Raw genomic sequence first — 22,500 nt, 5'->3', positions numbered from 1 at the left:
TCTTCCACATAGGGCAAGCTAGAATTAACTATCTTACCCAGGACTGCAAAGCAGCGTGGACCAGTGGAGGACTATACTTTGTTCATTACACCACAGTATTAAGTATGGTGTCCTCTTCCACATAGGGCAAGCTAGAACTAACTATCTTACCCAGGACCGCCGAAGCAGTGTGGACCAGGGGAGGACTATACTTTATACTTCACACACTAGCCATACTGAAGTCATCACTTGGTTGAAGCGCTGAACTACGGCGGGGTAATCGTTTACAGGTTATAATCATATAGCTGCATGCTCATTAGTAGATAATGGAATATTGTATGGCAATATGAGCATGCCCAAGTGATGACTTTGTTTCAAGCTCAACAGGTAGGGTATTGAGTCCTCTTCCACATAGGGCAAGCTAGAATGAACTATCTTACCCAGGACCGCCGGAGCAGCGTGGACCAGTGGAGGACTCTATACTTTATACTTCACACCACAGTATTGAGTACGACTTGCATAAAGCCCCTAATGAGAACCACGAGGGCTCTCTCAATGTAGAACCACGAGGGCTCTAGTACCGATTCTCTCGGTACGGCTTGGTCCGTGTTCCTTTATGCTTGTACTCTAAGTATTAAGTATTGTGTCCTCTTCCACATAGGGCAAGCTAGAACTAACTATCTTACCCAGGACCGCCGAAGCAGTGTGGACCAGGGGAGGACTATACTTTATACTTCACACACTAGCCATACTGAAGTCATCACTTGGTGGGGGTGAACTACGGCGGTATCTATCGTTTTGGTTCGGTCTATATAGGGTCGCTTGCATGCTCATTCGAATATAATGTAATTGTGTATGGCAATATGAGCATGCCCAAGTGATGACTTTGTTTCAAGCTCAACAGGTAGGGTATTGAGTCCTCTTCCACATAGGGCAAGCTAGAATGAACTATCTTACCCAGGACCGCCGGAGCAGCGTGGACCAGTGGAGGACTCTATACTTTATACTTCACACCACAGTATTGAGTACTTCTTGCATAAAGCCCCTAATGAGAACCACGAGGGCTCTCTCAATGTAGAACCACAAGGGCTCTAGTACCGATTCTCTCGGTACGGCTTGGTCCGTGTTCCTTTATGCTTGTACTCTTAGAAAGTCTCAACCCGGAGGTCTTGACTTTGATTGTCATAGTTGGACTACGACGGGGTATCCGACTCATCGAATACCCCAGAAGCACACCATCTTTCGGGTAGGCGGTACGCGTACCTCCGGACGCGGAAGTCTCAACCCGGAGGTCTTGACTTTGTATTGTCATAGTTGGACTACGACGGGGTATCCGACTCATCGAATACCCCAGAAGCACACCATCTTTCGGGTAGGCGGTACGCGTACCTCCGGACGCGGAAGTCTCAACCCGGAGGTCTTGACTTTGATTGTCATAGTTGGACTACGACGGGGCATCCGACCATTGCTGATCGAACACCCCTGATTCACCATCTTTCGGGTAGGCGGTACGCGTACCTCCGGACGCGGAAGTCTCAACCCGGAGGTCTCGACTTTGATTGTCATAGTTGGACTACGACGGGGTATCCGACTCATCGAATACCCCAGAAGCACACCATCTTTCGGGTAGGCGGTACGCGTACCTCCGGACGCGGAAGTCTCAACCCGGAGGTCTTGACTTTGATTGTCATAGTTGGACTACGACGGGGTATCCGACTCATCGAATACCCCAGAAGCACACCATCTTTCGGGTAGGCGGTACGCGTACCTCCGGACGCGGAAAGTCTCAACCCGGAGGTCTTGACTTTGGTTGTCATAGTTGGACTATGACGGGGCATCCGACCATTGCTGATCGAACACCCCTGTTACACCATCTTTCGGATAGGCGGTGCGCGACACCACCGACGCGGAAAGTCTCAACCCGGAGGTCTTGACTTTGTATTGTTGGATAGTCCTCTTCCACTATAGGGCAAGCTGGAAATATTCCATTTTACCCAGGACTGCCGAGGCAGCGTGGACCAGGGGAGAACTTCACGGAATCTTCAGGCATCCATGATTGCCATAGTGCGTAAGCCGCCGCTGTGCGCGTCAACTCGTTCCCCGTGAGGAGGAGTCTAGCCGCCGCTAAAAGACGAAGCATTAAGTGTCCTCATTCCACTATAGGGCAAGCTAGAATTAACTATCTTACCCAGGACCGCCGAAGCAGCGTGGACCAGGCGAGGACTACTTTATACTTCACACCACAGTATTGAGTACGACTTGCATAAAGCCCCTAATGAGAACCACGAGGGCTCTCTCAATGTAGAACCACGAGGGCTCTAGTACCGATTCTCTCGGTACGGCTTGGTCCGTGTTCCTTTATGCTTGTACTCGCGGAAAGTCTCAACCCGGAGGTCTTGACTTTGATTGTCATAGTTGGACTACGACGGGGCATCCGACCATTGCTGACCGAACACCCCTGATTCATCATCTTTCGGATAGGAGGTGCGCCCACCTCCGACGCGGAAGTCTCAACCCGGAGGTTCGGACTTAGAGTTTTTCCCATTTAAAAGTTTTTCTCTTAGCCATACTGAAGTCATCACTTGGTGAACGATTGAACTAGGGCGGGTTAATCGTTTATAGGTATCATGTGGTTTGCATGCTCTCTTAGGTTAAGGTCATGTGGTTGGCTATCGAGCATGCCCAAGTGATGACTTTGTTTCACGCTTGCTTGATTTCTTCATGATTCCCTGTTATATAGTGTAATCATTCGAGAACAGGGAATCTTTGGTTTTGCTCAACAGGTATTGGATGTCAACTTGGTATCTAGATCGCATTAAGTCTCAACCCTTAGGTTCGGACTTGTATAGTGACATCTTGTTACGGTCTTGAGTCTCAACCCGCAGGTTCGGACTACTTAGTGTTTGATCGAATATAATATGGCAACTTGTGCCTAAGTCTCAACCCGCAGGTTCGGACTTCTGTTTATTTGGCCAATGTATGTATAAGGCAACTTGTGCCTAAGTCTCAACCCGCAGGTTCGGACTTGTGTATTTGTTCGAAGTCATGTATAAGGCAACGTGTGCCTAAGTCTCAACCCGCAGGTTCGGACTTGTTAGTGTTTCGTCAACTTTCATATGGCAACTTGTGCCTAAGTCTCAACCCGCAGGTTCGGACTTGTGTATTTGTTCGAAGTCATGTATAAGGCAACTTGTGCCTAAGTCTCAACCCGCAGGTTCGGACTTGTGTATTTGTTCGAAGTCATGTATAAGGCAACGTGTGCCTAAGTCTCAACCCGCAGGTTCGGACTTGTTAGTGTTTCGTCAACTTTCATATGGCAACTTGTGCCTGAGTCTCAACCCGCAGGTTCGGACTTCTATAGTGTTTCGTCAATTATCATATGGCAACTTGTGCCGAAGTCTCAACCCGCAGGTTCGGACTTCTGGAAGGATCACTTGGCCACTAATGATCCTTCCGCAGGTTCACCTACGGAAACCTTGTTACGACTTTTACTTCCTCTAAATCATCAAGTTCGGTCAACTTCGATAAAGCAGACGCGGTTCACGAGGATCCAGCGAACGATCATCTCCAAAGACCTCACTAAATAATCCATCGGTAGTAGCGACGGGCGGTGTGTACAAAGGGCAGGGACGTATTCAACGCTGGCTGATGACCAGCACTTACTAGAAGTTCCGAGTTCATATGGACCATTGCAATCCATAATCCCTACTAAGTGAGTATTTGAGTGATTTCCCGTTCCTCTCGGAATAGGAGACACGCTGCTACCCACATTGTAGCACGCGTGTAGCCCAGAACATCTAAGGGCATCACGGACCTGTTATCGCTCGATCTCATTTTGCTAAACACAAATTGTCCTGCTAAGCAGCGTACCGTAAGTGCACTTGCGCACACGAACAGCGAAGGTGTCAGGTCATACTCCACCGAAAGGTCCTAACCCGTTCCAATCGGCATCGACGCATTAACGCTGACTGCGTTCTAGTTAGCATATGTGAGTCACGTTCGTTATCGGAATTAACCAGACAAATCAATCCACGAACTAAGAACGGCCATGCACCACTACCCTTAAATTTGAGAAAGAGCTATTAATCTGTCTCACCTCCATAAGTTCGGACCTGGTAAGTTTTCCCGTGTTGAGTCAAATTGAACCGCAAGCTCCATTTCATTGTGGTGCCCTTCCGTCAATTCCTTTAAGTTTCAACTTTGCAACCATACTTCCCCCGGAACCTGACTTTGGTTTCCCGGAAGCTACTGAGAGCACCTGGTTGTAGCGTCTCCCAATTGCTAGTTGGCATCGTTTACGGTTAGAACTAGGGCGGTATCTAATCGCCTTCGATCCTCTAACTTTCGTTCTTGATTAAAGAAAGCATCCTTGACAAATGCCTTCGCTTTAGTTAGTCTTACGACGGTCTACGAATTTCACCTCTCGCGCCGTAATACTAGTGTCCCCAACTACTTCTGTTAATCATTACCTCCGGTCTGAGTACAAACCAATGAAAGATTAGACCAAGGTCGTATTCCATTATTCCATGCAAGATTATTCTAGGGCGTTTGGGCACCCTGCTTTAAGCACTCTAATTTGTTCAAGGTAAACGTGAGCGGTCGAGCTCTATGTTACACTTGCACCCGTTGAAGGGCACACCATGACACAGACTTGGTGCCCTACCACACCATTGAGTCGCAACCAGATTCCGACTTGGCCCACCGACCACGGGTTGACCGGGTCGGCGGAGCCGGACTGTGTTGGACAAGTATCAACTTCGAACGTTTTAACCGCAACAATTTTAATATACGCTAGTGGAGCTGGAATTACCGCGGCTGCTGGCACCAGACTTGCCCTCCACTTGATCCTCGTAGAAGGATTTATGCTCTACTCATTCCAATTATGAAACATCATTAAAGAGTTTCATATTGTTATTTCTCGTCACTACCTCCCCGTCCCGGGATTGGGTAATTTACGCGCCTGCTGCCTTCCTTGGATGTGGTAGCCATTTCTCAGGCTCCCTCTCCGGAATCGAACCCTGATTCCCCGTTACCCGTTGCAACCATGGTAGTCCTCTATACTACCATCCATAGTTGATAGGGCAGATATTTGCGAGATCTGTCGTCGGTGCGAGACCATACGATCAGCATCATTATCCAGACTTCAACTCAATGACACGGAGAACCCGCGATTGGTTTGACTAATAAGTGCACCAGTTCCCGCGAGGGTCCTGGCATGTTGCATGTATTAGCTCTAGATTTTCCACAGTTATCCAAGTAACTAGGTTGATGATCTCGTAAATTATAGCTGTTATACTGAGCCTTATGCGGTTTCACATTAAATCTGTTTGTACTTAGACATGCATGGCTTAACCTTTGAGACGAGCGTATATTACTGGTAGGATCAACCAGAATTCCGACTTTGCGTTCGAATGTTCATTGTCCCATTGCACCCGGAGGAGCAAACACCACGTTCTATATGTTGTCAAGTCCGGTAGCACACGGGAGGCGAGCCCCCGTGCGAACCTCATTGCCCTCGTATCACACCACACCCGATGCACCGGACAGGCACTTGAGCGGCATTCGACTCCGCTAAGCGCACGTGCGCCCGATTGTGCATGCGCTGACGGGGCCTTCATACCCCTACCACAGCGACCTTATGCCAAACTTCCATGAATACTTAGGTGAGCTGACAAGGGCCTTCATTTCCCTACCATCAACTAAAGGACACGCTAGGCGCGTCCGATCATTGCAACTGCGGGGCTTTCATACCCCAATCACCACAGTACGCAATTCACCAGAGTTTAATCACAACCCCCCCGGACATGGCACACTATTAACTTGCAACAAAACTTAGTGTGTGCCGGGCACATCGGTTCCACAAAATCATTCCCGATGTACCCCAATTGGGGTTGTGAACGCATCCATGGTCCTCTGACACACCCAACCAAGCGTGGATACTACATACCTCAAACACCCAGTACACTAACAGACAAATCAACATATGGTTGCTTTCCCCCAGACATTTGCCAATCACTTGGCACCCGGACGGGAACTCGCTCCTGATTGCGCCAATGCCACCCATTTGCCAAGAGCGAGTTCTGTATGTAGATTTCATTTGGAAAGACAACCGTGTACTGGATATTCTATCCGACGATTACAGATGACGAGTACGAGACTCGACTACACTCACGGATAATACATTTTGGGTCGAGATTGCTTTCGGGGTTTTCGATTGGTCTTGCGCTTGTAAACGTATAACTTTGACTTGTGGTAACTTCGGTATGTTAGTCGATCACGTGGATGTGAACTGGTTAGGGTGAGCAATCTGTTCACTTGCACTCTGGGTAGGAATAGGTGAGCGCTATAGGTTAAGATCATTGTATGGTTCCATCGTGATGACTTTCGCTAGATAGTAGGATGTTTGGATAGTTATAACGTTTTTGGCCATTTGTTCATAGTGTTCGGTTCATTGAGGAATTCGATTGGTCTTTGCTTCACACACGTGGTCGATCACTTGGATGTGAACTAGGGTGAGATTAAGGTGTTCACTAGTGCTCTTAGGTTTTGGATCAGTACTGAGCACTTGATTGGTTTCGCATAATATGTATCCATAGTGATGACTCTTTCCAGCTTAAGATTTCGTGACCGGTTTCGAATCCTTCCCACGTTCGCTTTTACTTGGTTAGGTTTTCGAGTGTAGATTTGAAAGCAATCTCATGTATGTATCCCATCTGATATAAGCCACTGACAGTTCATGTCACCTCGTTCAACTCTCGCTGGGTCACAGAAGTATGTTACTGCGCCCATTATCCCTACTCGGATAGGTTCGGTTCGTTCGTTTTATACTACGGTGAGTAAACTCAATTTGTGCATCGCATAGCCATGGAAAGCAAGCTTTCGCGGGCCTCTTCGACTGTTTTGATACGAGCTGTGCCCGTGATGCTTGTCATCCCAGGATACTAGACCCCTTTGGACGACCGCATGACCATCAGAAAGTAAATTCCACGTTCGATTTGGGGTGTGAACCCCGAACATAAAGTCTTTGTGTAGAACCACGAGGGCTCTATAGTACCGATTCTCTCGGTACGCTTGGTCCGTGTTCCTTTATGTTCGTACTCTTGTGAATAAGATTCACGTTCGTTTTGGGATATTTGCTACTGTCACCGTTTGAGTACTATGGGGCTTGAACCCCTAACATAAAGTCTTTGTGTAGAACCACGAGGGTTCTATAGTACCGATTCTCTCGGTACGCTTGGTCCGTGTTCCTTTATGTTCGTACTCTTGTGTGTATAATATTCATGTTCGGTTTGGGATATTTGCTACTTTCACCAGGGTCCCGTTCTTCATACAAGTCTGCCTTGCTAATGTGGTAACTTTATAGTGTAGTTCTGACATCCCAATTTTGGGACTTAGCCGATTTTTCGTATATTTCCATATGACCCATAGGGTCCCTTTCTTCATACAAGCTTGCCTAGGGCGATCGGTCAAAACTTGTCTTACTATTCGATTGGTCTTCGCACTTTCACCCTAGGCAGTTCGCCTAGGTCTGTCTTCTTGAGGAGGCCAAAACCCGAAATAAGGAGGTTCGGCCGACCCTGAAACCTCCCCTGTCTGAACTACACTAACCCGATTTTTCAGGGTCCTCAGCGCCATACAACTTTGCCTAGGTCACTTGTACTCTTGACTTAGGCCATCCGACTTGGTCCGTGTTTCTTCCTAGGGTTCACCTAGGTACTTTGCCTTGCTTGATGTGGTAACTTTTTAGTGTAGTTCAGACATCCTAATTTTGGGACTTAGCCGATTTTTCATGTATTTCCATATGACCCATAGGGTCCCTTTCTTCATACAAGCTTGCCTAGGGCGATCGGTCAAAACTTGTCTTACTATTCGATTGGTCTTCGCACTTTCACCCTAGGCAGTTCGCCTAGGTCTGTCTTCTTGAGGAGGCCAAAACCCGAAATAAGGAGGTCCAGCCGACCCTGAAACCTCCCCTGTCTTAACTACACTAACCCGATTTTTCATGGTCCTTAGCGCCATACAACTTTGCCTAGGTCACTTGTACTCTTGACTTAGGCCATCCGACTTGGTCCGTGTTTCTTCCTAGGGTTCACCTAGGTACTTTGCCTTGCTTGATGTGGTAACTTTTTAGTGTAGTTCAGACATCCTAATTTTGGGACTTAGCCGATTTTTCATGTATTTCCATATGACCCATAGGGTCCCTTTCTTCATACAAGCTTGCCTAGGGCGATCGGTCAAAACTTGTCTTACTATTCGATTGGTCTTCGCACTTTCACCCTAGGCAGTTCGCCTAGGTCTGTCTTCTTGAGGAGGCCAAAACCCGAAATAAGGAGGTCCAGCCGACCCTGAAACCTCCCCTGTCTTAACTACACTAACCCGATTTTTCATGGTCCTTAGCGCCATACAACTTTGCCTAGGTCACTTGTACTCTTGACTTAGGCCATCTGACTTGGTCCGTGTTTCTTCCTAGGGTTCACCTAGGTACTTTGCCTTGCTTGATGTGGTAACTTTTTAGTGTAGTTCAGACATCCCAATTTCGGGACTTAGCCGATTTTTCGTATATTTCCATATGACCCATAGGGTCCCTTTCTTCATACAAGCTTGCCTAGGGCGATCGGTCAAAACTTGTCTTACTATTCGATTGGTCTTCGCACTTTCACCCTAGGCACTTTGCCTAGGTGTAGCTTCTTGATGAGGCCAAAACCCAAAATAAGGGGGTTCGGCCGACCCAAAAACCTACCCTGTCTAAACTACACTAACCAGATTTTTCAGGGTCCTCAGCGCCATACAACTTTGCCTAGGTCACTTGTTCTATTGACTTAGGCCATCTGACTTGGTCCGTGTTTCTTCCTAGGGTTCACCTAGGTACTTTGCCTTGCTTGGTGTGGTAACTTTTTAGTGTAGTTCTGACATCCCAATTTTGGGACTTAGCCGATTTTTCATGTATTTCCATATGACCCATAGGGTCCCTTTCTTCATACAAGCTTGCCTAGGGCGATCGGTCAAAACTTGTCTTACTATTCGATTGGTCTTCGCACTTTCACCCTAGGCAGTTTGCCTAGGTGTAGCTTCTTGATGAGGCCAAAACCCAAAATAAGGGGGTTCGGCCGACCCAAAAACCTACCCTGTCTAAACTACACTAACCAGATTTTTCAGGGTCCTCAGCGCCATACAACTTTGCCTAGGTCACTTGTTCTATTGACTTAGGCCATCTGACTTGGTCCGTGTTTCTTCCTAGGGTTCACCTAGGTACTTTGCCTTGCTTGGTGTGGTAACTTTTTAGTGTAGTTCTGACATCCTCATTTTGGGACTTAGCCGATTTTTCGTAAAATACCATATGACCCATATGGGTCCTTTCCTTCATATAAGTTTGCCTTGCTTGGTGTGGTAACATTTGAGTGTAGTTCTGACATCCCCATTTTGGGACTTAGCCGATTTTTCGTAAAATACCATATGACCCATCAGGGTCCTTGCCTTCATATAAGTTTGCCTTGCTTGGTGTGGTAACATTTGAGTGTAGTTCTGACATCCCCATTTTGGGACTTAGCCGATTTTTCAATCAATACCATATGACCCATCAGGGTCCTTTGCTTCATATAAGTTTGCCTTGCTTGGTGTGGTAACATTTGAGTGTAGTTCTGACATCCCCATTTTGGGACTTAGCCGATTTTTCGTAAAATACCATATGACCCATCAGGGTCCTTTGCTTCATATAAGTTTGCCTTGCTTGGTGTGGTAACATTTGAGTGTAGTTCTGACATCCCCATTTTGGGACTTAGCCGATTTTTCGTAAAATACCATATGACCCATCAGGGTCCTTGCCTTCATATAAGTTTGCCTTGCTTGGTGTGGTAACATTTGAGTGTAGTTCTGACATCCCCATTTTGGGACTTAGCCGATTTTTCAATCAATACCATATGACCCATCAGGGTCCTTTGCTTCATATAAGTTTGCCTTGCTTGGTGTGGTAACATTTGAGTGTAGTTCTGACATCCCCATTTTGGGACTTAGCCGATTTTTCGTAAAATACCATATGACCCATCAGGGTCCTTTGCTTCATATAAGTTTGCCTTGCTTGGTGTGGTAACATTTGAGTGTAGTTCTGACATCCCCATTTTGGGACTTAGCCGATTTTTCGTAAAATACCATATGACCCATCAGGGTCCTTTGCTTCATATAAGTTTGCCTTGCTTGGTGTGGTAACATTTGAGTGTAGTTCTGACATCCCCATTTTGGGACTTAGCCGATTTTTCGTAAAATACCATATGACCCATCAGGGTCCTTTGCTTCATATAAGTTTGCCTTGCTTGGTGTGGTAACATTTGAGTGTAGTTCTGACATCCCCATTTTGGGACTTAGCCGATTTTTCGTAAAATACCATATGACCCATCAGGGTCCTTTGCTTCATATAAGTTTGCCTTGCTTGGTGTGGTAACATTTGAGTGTAGTTCTGACATCCCCATTTTGGGACTTAGCCGATTTTTCGATCAATACCATATGACCCATCAGGGTCCTTTGCTTCATATAAGTTTGCCTTGCTTGGTGTGGTAACATTTGAGTGTAGTTCTGACATCATCATTTTGGGACTTAGCCGATTTTTCGTAAAATACCATATGACCCATCAGGGTCCTTTGCTTCATATAAGTTTGCCTTGCTTGGTGTGGTAACATTTGAGTGTAGTTCTGACATCATCATTTTGGGACTTAGCCGATTTTTCAATCAATACCATATGACCCATCAGGGTCCTTTGCTTCATATAAGTTTGCCTTGCTTGGTGTGGTAACATTTGAGTGTAGTTCTGACATCCCCATTTTGGGACTTAGCCGATTTTTCGTAAAATACCATATGACCCATCAGGGTCCTTTGCTTCATATAAGTTTGCCTTGCTTGGTGTGGTAACATTTGAGTGTAGTTCTGACATCCCCATTTTGGGACTTAGCCGATTTTTCGTAAAATACCATATGACCCATCAGGGTCCTTTGCTTCATATAAGTTTGCCTTGCTTGGTGTGGTAACATTTGAGTGTAGTTCTGACATCCCCATTTTGGGACTTAGCCGATTTTTCGTAAAATACCATATGACCCATCAGGGTCCTTTGCTTCATATAAGTTTGCCTTGCTTGGTGTGGTAACATTTGAGTGTAGTTCTGACATCCCCATTTTGGGACTTAGCCGATTTTTCGTAAAATACCATATGACCCATCAGGGTCCTTTGCTTCATATAAGTTTGCCTTGCTTGGTGTGGTAACATTTGAGTGTAGTTCTGACATCCCCATTTTGGGACTTAGCCGATTTTTCGATCAATACCATATGACCCATCAGGGTCCTTTGCTTCATATAAGTTTGCCTTGCTTGGTGTGGTAACATTTGAGTGTAGTTCTGACATCATCATTTTGGGACTTAGCCGATTTTTCGTAAAATACCATATGACCCATCAGGGTCCTTTGCTTCATATAAGTTTGCCTTGCTTGGTGTGGTAACATTTGAGTGTAGTTCTGACATCACCATTTTGGGACTTAGCCGATTTTTCGTAAAATACCATATGACCCATATGGGTCCTTTCCTTCATATAAGTTTGCCTTGCTTGGTGTGGTAACACATGAGTGTAGTTCTGACATCCCCATTTTGGGACTTAGCCGATTTTTCGTAAAATACCATATGACCCATCAGGGTCCTTTCCTTCATATAAGTTTGCCTTGCTTGATGTGGTAACATTTGAGTGTAGTTCAGACATCCCCATTTTGGGACTTAGCCGATTTTTCGATCCATACCATATGACCCATCAGGGTCCTTGCCTTCATATAAGTTTGCCTTGCTTGGTGTGGTAACATTTTAGTGTAGTTCTGACATCACCATTTTGGGACTTAGCCGATTTTTCGTAAAATACCATATGACCCATCAGGGTCCTTGCCTTCATATAAGTTTGCCTTGCTTGGTGTGGTAACATTTTAGTGTAGTTCTGACATCACCATTTTGGGACTTAGCCGATTTTTCGTAAAATACCATATGACCCATCAGGGTCCTTTGCTTCATATAAGTTTGCCTTGCTTGGTGTGGTAACACATGAGTGTAGTTCTGACATCCCCATTTTGGGACTTAGCCGATTTTTCGACCAATACCATATGACCCATCAGGGTCCTTTGCTTCATATAAGTTTGCCTTGCTTGGTGTGGTAACATTTGAGTGTAGTTCTGACATCCCCATTTTGGGACTTAGCCGATTTTTCGATCCATCCTATATGACCCATCAGGGTCCTTTTTCTTCATATAAGTTTCCCAAGACTTAGTGCTTTTTACCTTTGGACACCAATATCACCCTTACGGGTTTCTTTGATCTTCTCACTTTGTATTGACCAAATGTAGGTCTTGCCATGCCAAACATATAATTGTTCTACACCAAGTCTCTATCTCGTACCGCCAGCTCGGTACATTCGATCAACCTGCCCTTAAGGCACCCGGGACTTAGCCATTTTTTCACATTTTTCATGATTTTGAGGCAACTTTTCTCGACTTTGTCACCTTATATCACCAAGATCCTTTCCCTTTAGCGCTTCACTCTGTTCGTATGATATTTAGCGCTGACTATCACCTTTCTATCGCTGACCTCAACTTCTTATTCGGTGCCATAGAGCCAGAGATATTTGGTGTATGCTGTTATAAGGGAAGTTTGTCACTTTTTCAAAGGCCCACTTTGGGACGCCCATATCTCACCTTCACGTATCTTCGATCTTCTTGTCGTCTATGGACGAAACTTAGGTCTTGTATTGGCCAACTTATAAATGTTCTACGGCCAAGCCGTATCTCTTACCGCCAGCCCGGTATTCATGGACTTAGTCGGATTTTCGCCTCTCGTGGTAACAATTTCTGACTTTGACTCACAATAACACCCGAACGGTCACATGCTAGCGCTTTGCTTGGTAGGAATTATAGTTAGCGCTACCTTTTCTCTTTCCATCGATACCTTGTTCGTTCCATTCCATGCCATACAGCCGAAGTTATGATGTTTCCCGTTTTCCATATCATGTGGAGCTTATGCTCTGGGAAAACCATCTAACACCTGTACCACCCTTTTGGGTACCACCGATCTCGTCACTATGTTCGGGCCAAATATAGGTTATAACATGCCCAACATATAATTGTTCTACACCAAGTCTCTATCTCTTACCGCCTGCTCGGTATTTTACTCGTAAGTCCAAATTTCACAACTTGTACTTTTTGGCCCAATGTACTCGAGTTTCAATTTTGGTAACATTTTTCGACTTTGACACTTAATAACTTCCAAATCATGCTAGTTAGCGCTTTGCTTTCTTCTAGTCGTATCTAGCGCTGGGTGTTACCTTTCCAAAACATATCCTAGCTCTACAATCCATGCCATACAGCCGGAGCTACATGGTGCACAAGTCAAATCCATTTTAGCCATGTTTCATTTTTGCCTATTTTTGACCACTCGTATCACCCTTCCAGAGTGGTCCGATCTTCTCGCTGTCTATGGCCGACTTTTAGGTCTCGTAGAGGCAAACTTATAAGTATTCTACGTCAACCCGCTATCTCTTACCGCCTGCTCGGTATTCTTGGTCTTGTGTGATTTTTGGAAATTTTGGTATTATTTTTCCACTTTGTCGCTTAATAACTCAGTTTTGCTCAACACTTAGCGCTTCGGTTGTTTGGGATTATAGTTAGCGCTCGGTTCGACCTTTCCAACACTGATCTTAGCTTGTCGATCCGTTCCATACAGCCTGAGTTATTCGCGATACCGTGTTTCAACCCATTTCTCAAGTCTCGTTTTGGTCCAACTTTGAACCAGCCATATCACCCTGATGGGTACCTCCGATCTTCTCGCTCTATATTGGCCAAAGTTAGGTCTTGTGGTAACGTACTTATGATTGTTCTACGCCGTGTTCGTAGCTCTTATCGTTCGCCCGCTATTTTCGATCATAAGGTGAATTTTCGCCTCTAAACCACCATTTTTCACCTTTGCCCTCTAATATGACCGACTTGCTCAACACCTAGCGCTTCGCTTGGTAGGACACATAGCTAGCGCTCGTCAAGACCTTTCCAACGCATATCCAAGCTTTCCGATCCGAGCCATACAGCCTGAGCTATAGGCGATACCGTTTTTCCCATTTTCTTGGTCACACGCACTTTAGGGTACCCCTTTTTGCCTTTGACCCTTAATACCTCCTCCGGGTCACTAGTAGGCGCTCAGCTTGGTAGGAAACATAGCTAGAGCAGGCCTTCACCTTTCCAAAACTGCCGAAAGTGTACCGATCCGACATCTAGAACCAAAGTTATGGTCATTCCCATCATGCTCTACTTTCATGGTCAACCTCCACCAAGCACACCTAGGTTGGACCAACTTTCACCAACTCATCTCGAACCCCAAATTTGCTTCGACCTACTAGGTTTCCCTAGTAAAGTGGTCAAAACATCCATTACAACACGACTGGTCTTTCTGGTGGTCGACCTAGGCGACTTTGTTCGACGACCACCACCCCATGGAACTAAAAGACGTCCCTTGATACGGACCACCGATACATTTTCCGGCCTGTCTAAACTACACTCATCGAAATTTTTTTGGGTCCCCACCGTCATACAAGTTTGCCTAGGTCAAGTTTTTCTTCCGGATCGGCCGCGGACCTCACTTTTCATTATCTAGGGAGGCCATAGGGCCCCAAAAGGGGTTTTTTAAAATTTTCGACACTTTCGACTTTGGTCGGATTTTTTCCGATTTTGGTCCGACCTAGGGACTTGGTGGTCCAAGGAGCCTCGGGACCAAACTTTTTTCTCAGGGGTCCCTACCTCCATACAACTTTGCCTAGGTCAATTTTTTGTTCCAAATCGACCGCGGATTTCACTTTTCAATATCTGGGGCTCGTGTAGAGTCCGAATATGAGGTTTTCTCATTTTTCGACATTTTCGACTTTTTTCGACTTTTTTCGGGTTTTTCGACCTAGGGGTCCGCCGAACAAATTTTGGGTCAAAAATTTTTATTGAACTAGTCGAAAGTACGCAAAAAGATAAGACTTTTTGCCGAAGACACCATGCCCCGGAACCGACTCCTTCCCCTTCAAAATTGGGGACAAACGTGATTTTTGAAACTTTTCCTTAGGGAGCCCAAGACTTAGAAAATTTTCAAATTCTCGATTTTTCGATTGCGAGCTAGCGCTTTGCGGTCTTCGGCAATGTTGTAGATCTCGACGAGATAAGACTTTTTGGTCAAGGGACATTTTGCCCTCCGACCCCTCCTTCCCCCCGCAAATCGCCCCCCAAAGTGCAATTTTTGCATTTTCACCTCTTTGCACGCACTGTTCGGCCCAAATGGCCACTTTCTATGGGTTTGAGCGCTTTGCGGTCTTCGGCAAACTTTTAGAGCGTACCAAGTTCTAATTATAATTGTTCTACACCACCTTCGTACCTCTTCATCCCTGGCCGCTATTCGCGTACCAAGCTAATTTTTGTTCATTTTGTCAACATTTTTCATCTTTGACTGCTTATATCGGCCTTGCCATGAACCGATAGCGCTTCGCTGTGTTCTAACGTAAGTTAGTACTACTCAATACCTTTCCAAATCATGTCTTAGATTGTCATTTGCTTGCATACAGCCGGAGCTATGAGCGATACCGTAAAAAGTACCGAAACTTAGAAAAATCCTTGGATCGCCCATATCCCCCCTTTGGGGACCAGATATCGAAAAAAGTTCTTATTCAAAAAGTTGCGCCTTAACGTGTTCTAGTTATGCCTAGAACATTTCACTTCGCTAGCTGGCCTGCAACTTAGCCGTAATTGGGATTTTAGGGTGTTCATGGAGGGCCCATTTCCTGCGACTTGGTATCTTTTGGGCCCTATGTTTCTCTAATATCTCCACGAGTTTTCCAGGTAGCCTTCTCATACTTTCAGGGTGCCTAGAGCACCTCAAGACCTTTCCAACGCTATGCCGTTTGCTTCGCTCGGACATCTACAGCCGAAGTTATTTGAGGTACACGGTACCTTACCCTGTTTTCTCAGTACTTGGTCGAAAATTTCGATCAGCCATATGACCGACTTCGACAAACCTGAGCGGGTTGGCCCCACATAACTAAACTTTCGTCTCGTGTAGGCAAACTTATAAATGTTCTACGTCAACTCGCTATCTCGTACCGCCTTGACGGTATACTTGGTCCAAGGGCCATTTCCAGCGACTTGGTCGCAATTTCGCTCTAAGTTTCGCTAATACCTTCGTCCGTGGACATGGTGATTTTTTGTTCGTATTTTTCCTTGATAGTCCCACTCAAGACTATTCCATACCAGAGCCAAGCGTCCCGCTAAGTGCCATACAGCCTGAGCAGTAATTCATGAAAGGTACCTCTACCAGTTTTTGCCATACTTGGGTACAAACTTTGGATCGCCCATATCTCCACTTTGGAGGCCAGCTAGCACCTTGGCCCCATATACTTTTTTGTTGGTCATGCCATGCACCAAATATAGTTGTTCTACGCCAACTTGCTATCTCTTCTCCAACTTGCCGTTATTCTTGGTCCAATTCCCATTTCATTCGTTTTTGGACCCATTTTGCTATATGTTTCACTAATAGCTTCGGCCATGGACAAGCTGATATTCTGTTTGTATTTTTGCTTGATAGTCCCACTCAAGACCATTCCAAAACACACCGCAACTTGTCGCTCGGTGGCAAACTGACCGAGTTATAATTCATGAAAGATACCTCAACTTGGTACACCATGTGGTCGGCCCAAACCATATACCGACCAAACGACCGACTTGGAGCACCCTGACCGGGTTGGCCCCATATAATGAAAGTTGCGTCTCTACACGCCCAACTTATGAATATTCTACGCCAAGTCGCTATCTCTTACCGGTAAGCCGGTATTCACCTTCCAAGGGGGATTTTGGTCAAGTGCCATTTCCTGCGACTTGGTCCCCGAATACGACCATCATCACCTAATATCTCCGTGGTCTTTCAACTCAGCCTCATGAAACTTTCAGGGTAGATAGGTCTCCCCGAGACCTTTCCAACGGTGAGCCGTTTGCCTCGCTCGGCCATATACAGCCGAAGTTATTAATGGTACTTGGTACCTTACCCTGTTTTTTCCATACTTGTTCGTACTTGGGTACAAACTTTGGATCGCCCATATCTCCACTTTGGAGGCCAGCTAGCACCTTGGCCCCATATACTTTTTTGTTGGTCATGCCATGCACCAAATATAGTTGTTCTACGCCAACTTGCTATCTCTTCTCCAACTTGCCGTTATTCTTGGTCCAATTCCCATTTCATTCGTTTTTGGACCCATTTTGCTATATGTTTCACTAATAGCTTCGGCCATGGACAAGCTGATTTTCGATTGGTATTTTTCCTTGATAGTCCCACTCAAGACCATTCCAAAACACACCGCAGCTTGTCGCTCGGTGGCAAACTGACCAAGTTATAATTCATGAAAGGTACCTCAACTTGGCACACCACGTGGTCGGCCCAAACCATAAACCAACCAAACGACCGACTTGGAGCACCCTGACCGGGTTGGCCCCATATAATAAAAGTTGCGTCTCTACACGCCCAACTTATGAATATTCTACGCCAAGTCGCTATCTCTTACCGGTAAGCCGGTATTCACCTTCCAAGGGTGATTTTGGTCAAGCGCCATTTCCTGCGACTTGGTCCCCGAATTGGACCATCATCACCTAATATCTCCGTGGTCTTTCAACTCAGCCTCATGAAACTTTCAGGGTAGATAGGTCTCCCCAAGACCTTTCCAACGGTGAGCCGTTTGCCTCGCTCGGCCATCTACAGCCGAAGTTATTAATGGTACTTGGTACCTTACCCTGTTTTTTCCATACTTGTTCGTACTTGGGTACAAACTTTGGATCGCCCATATCTCCACTTTGGAGGCCAGCCAGCACCTTGGCCCCATATACTTTTTTGTTGGTGATACCATGCACCAAATATAATTGTTCTACGCAAGCTTGCTATCTCTTCTCCAACTTGCGGTTATTTTTGACTCAAGTCCCATTTCCATAGTTTTTTGTACCAATTTGCTCTATGTTTCGCTAATAGCTTCGCCCAAGGACTTTGTGATTTTTTGTTCGCATTTTTCCTAAATAGTCCCACTCAAGACTATTCCAAATCACACCTTAGCTTGTCGCTCAGTGCCATACAGCCAGAGTTTTAATTCATGAAAGGTACATCACCTTGGTACACCACGTGGTCGGTCCAAACCATCAACCAACCATATGACCGACTTCGAGTCGAGCTAGCGGCTAGGCTTAATATAATGAAATGCGTGTCTTGATGCGGGCTACTGACGGTCTGAACAATGTAGCTCGCTAGCTCGTCTCTAAACTTGTGTTTTGGTCGAATATTGGGTGTTCATGTACCACTTCGGGTAACATGGACTTTGGTGCAACTTTACCACTTGTGCACTTAATAACTTCCCGGTCATTCAAGTCTTTGCCTTCATACTTTCAGGGTAGTTAGGTCTCGTCGAGACCTTTCCATACATATGCCAAACTCATCGATCGGACATCTATAGCCCGAGTTATTCGCGGTACACCGTACCTTACCCTGTTTTTTCCTCAATTGGGTACAAACCTTGGAACACCCATATCGCCCCTTTAGAGACTAGCTGGCACGTTGGCCTCATATAATGATAAGTGCACCTCAACTAGGGCTACTGACGGTCAGAACATTTCAACTTGCTAGCTCGGGCCCACACTTGTGTTTTTCTCGAATATATGGTTCAAGTGTGCCACTTTGGGCACTTTTGGACATTTTGTCCCCACACAACTTTCTTGCCTTGGTAGATAGGGTCTTGTGATCTTGGGCAAAAAGATGCACCAAGATAAAGTCTAACTTTCGTTCTTGTACCGCAAAGCGCTATCTCAAACACCCGAGGAGATAGAAAGTGATTATGTTCGGTATATCGGTCTTCCATGGCCTACTATGGTAAACCCCTGCAGGTATGCAACCGAAGGTGCTTGGTACATGTATTTGGTGCAATATCGGTGCAAAGTAGGTGTTTCCTTGATCGGGCTATAACTTTCTTGGTTGATGTTGGATTGCTTTGCGGTCTTCGGGGGATAGTTAGGGAACATGTTGGCCAACATTTCCTTATTCCTCAGCCTGGCCGTACCTCTTACCGTCTAGGCGGTATACATGCTCTAAGTTGGAACTTGTGTTCCTTTGGGTAACTTCTCTGACTTTGACGCTTAATAACTTTCGTTCATATGCAGTCTAAGCTCTGCAACTCTCAGGAAAGCTAGTACTACTCATTTCCTTTCCATATCAGTCTTTGGCTTGTCGATCCGATGTCTACAGCCTTACTTATTCACGTTCCCTGTGAAGGTAGGTTTTTGCCCATTTTCCAGTTCATGTGGTAACATTCCCAGACTTTGCCGGCTTTCTCTTCATGTGGTAACTTGCTTGCTCATGTGGTAACTTGGAAGTGTATTTCTGACAGACCCAATCTGGGACTTAGCCGATTTTTCTCTGCATATTATATGGATCCATCACTAGGCCATCTTGCTTGCTCATGTGGTAACTTGGAAGTGTATTTCTGACAGACCCAATCTGGGACTTAGCCGATTTTTCTCTTCATATCATATGGATCCATCACTAGGCCATCTTGCTTGCTTGTGTGGTAACTTGATAGTGTATGTCTGACAGACCCAATCTGGGACTTAGCCGATTTTTCTCTTCATATCATATGGATCCATCACTAGGCCATCTTGCTTGCTTGTGTGGTAACTTGGAAGTGTATTTCTGACAGACCCAATCTGGGACTTAGCCGATTTTTCTCTTCATATCATATGGATCCATCACTAGGCCATCTTGCTTGCTTGTGTGGTAACTTGGAAGTGTATTTCTGACAGACCCAATCTGGGACTTAGCCGATTTTTCTCTTCATATTATATGGATCCTGGACTTAGCCGATTTTTCTCTTCATATCATATGGATCCATCACTAGGCCATCTTGCTTGCTTGTGTGGTAACTTGGAAGTGTATTTCTGACAGACCCAATCTGGGACTTAGCCGATTTTTCTCTTCATATTATATGGATCCTGGACTTAGCCGATTTTTCTCTTCATATCATATGGATCCATCACTAGGCCATCTTGCTTGCTTGTGTGGTAACTTGGAAGTGTATTTCTGACAGACCCAATCTGGGACTTAGCCGATTTTTCTCTTCATATTATATGGTTCCATCACTAGGCCATCTTGCTTGCTTGTGTGGTATCTTGAAAGTGTATGTCTGACAGACCCAATCTCGGACTTAGCCGATTTTTCTCTTCATATAATATGGATCCTGGACTTAGCCTGTTATTAGGTTATTATATATGGATCCTGGACTTAGCCGATTATTAGGTTATTATATATGGATCCTGGACTTAGCCGATTTTTCTCTTCATATAATATGGATCCGGGACTTAGCCGATTATTAGGTTATTATATATGGATCCTGGACTTAGCCGATATTTCTCTTCATATAATATGGATCCGGGACTTAGCCGATTTTTCTCTTCATATAATATGGATCCGGGACTTAGCCGATTTTTCTCTTCATATAATATGGATCCGGGACTTAGCCAATTTTTCTCTTCATGTGGTAACGTATGCCAATCGCTCACAAGTCATGGGATAAGGGTACTTGTGTTCTTCCATCTTCTAAGTCCCGCACGGGGACATCGTGATCGCCCCAAGTCCGGAATAGCGCCAAGTCAAGCCCCACGGTGGCCGTGCAGGACCTGTTAGCGGCGGCCCCACTGACAGCACTAATCCGGACTTAGAAATTATATCTTTCTAGTCGAACACCACACACGCAACACCACCATACCACCATCTCCTTGCAAGTACCTAAGTACCCGCAACTCCATGGTGAAGGCAATGTCACTCCATCACCAACCTCTTTGCATTGCAAGCACTTGCGTACCTACAACACTCCGAAGAAGGCAACGGCGCGCGATGCTCGACTCCACACACCTCACCACACCACACCACCGATGGCCAGCCAGCCAGCCAGCCCAGCTAAGGGCTAACCCACCAACCAACCACCAATGGCCTAGGCCAGCCGGATCCCACCTTCAAGTCCAAGCACAGCCAAGTGCAAGTACCGCCAAGTGTTCACCAACCAACCATCACACCAGGTCAGCCGGCCAGTACCCACCTTCAAGTGCCATTACCCTCGGGTGCAAGCCCAATCAAGTGTTAACCAACCAACCCGGCCAAGGCAGCCAACAGGCCGGCACCCTACAGCACCGACCCGCCATCACCACCTCAACCGTTGACCATGCAAGTGGCCTCGGACAACAGGTGACACCCGAAGTACATCCGAAGAACGTATATCAAGTGTTTGCTCACCAAGTCCTCAACCAACCCCAAGTACCCGGAGGTACCCAGAGTGTTGGATCCGCCAACCCGTCCCGGCACTCTAAGTCCTCGCGAACCCAAAGTGTTTGCCCGGTAGGGCCATTAGACCACAACGCTTGCTAACCATGCAAGTGGTCTCGGACAACAGGCGATACCCGAAGTACATCCGAAGAGTGTATATCAAGTGTTTGTTCACCAAGTTCTCAACCAACCCCAAGTACCCGGAGGTACCCAGAGTGTTGGGTCCGCCAACCACTACCAGCACTCCAAGTCCTCGCGAACATAAAGTGTTTGCCCGGTAGGGCCATTAGACCACAACGCTTGCTAACCATGCAAGTGGTCTCGGACAACAGGTGACACCCGAAGTACATCCGGAGAGTGTACAACAAGTGTTTGTTCACCAAGTCCTCAACCAACCCCAAGTACCCGGAGGTACCCAGAGTGTTGGGTCCGCCAACCACTACCAGCACTCTAAGTCCTCGCGAACCCAAAGTGTTTGCCCGGTAGGGCCATTAGACCACAACGCTTGCTAACCATGCAAGTGGTCTCGGACAACAGGCGATACCCGAAGTACATCCGAAGAGTGTATATCAAGTGTTTGTTCACCAAGTCCTCAACCAACCCCAAGTACCCGGAGGTACCCAGAGTGTTGGATCCGCAAACCCGTCCCGGCACTCCAAGTCCTTGCGAACCCAAAGTGTTTGCCCGGTAGGGCCATTGTATCACAACGCTTGCTACCATGCAAGTGGCCTCGGACAACAGGTGACACCCGAAGTACATCCGGAGAGTGTACAACAAGTGTTTGTTCACCAAGTCCTCAACCAACCCCAAGTACCCGGAGGTACCCAGAGTGTTGGATCCGCCAACCCGTCCCGGCACTCCAAGTCCTTGCGAACCCAAAGTGTTTGCCCGGTAGGGCCATTGAATCACAACGCTTGCTAACCATGCAAGTGGTCTCGGACAACAGGTGACACCCGAAGTACATCCGGAGAGTGTATATCAAGTGTTTGTTCACCAAGTCCTCAACCAACCCCAAGTACCCGGAGGTACCCAGAGTGTTGGATCCGCCAACCCGTCCCGGCACTCTAAGTCCTTGCGAACCCAAAGTGTTTGCCCGGTTGGGCCATTAGATCACAACGCTTGCTAACCATGCAAGTGGTCTGGAGTA

The sequence above is a fragment of the Anopheles coustani genome, assembly GCF_943734705.1.
Source record: "Anopheles coustani chromosome X unlocalized genomic scaffold, idAnoCousDA_361_x.2 X_unloc_43, whole genome shotgun sequence".
In the NCBI taxonomy this organism is placed as follows: Eukaryota; Metazoa; Arthropoda; class Insecta; order Diptera; family Culicidae; genus Anopheles; species Anopheles coustani.
This window is presented reverse-complemented; position numbering follows the sequence as displayed.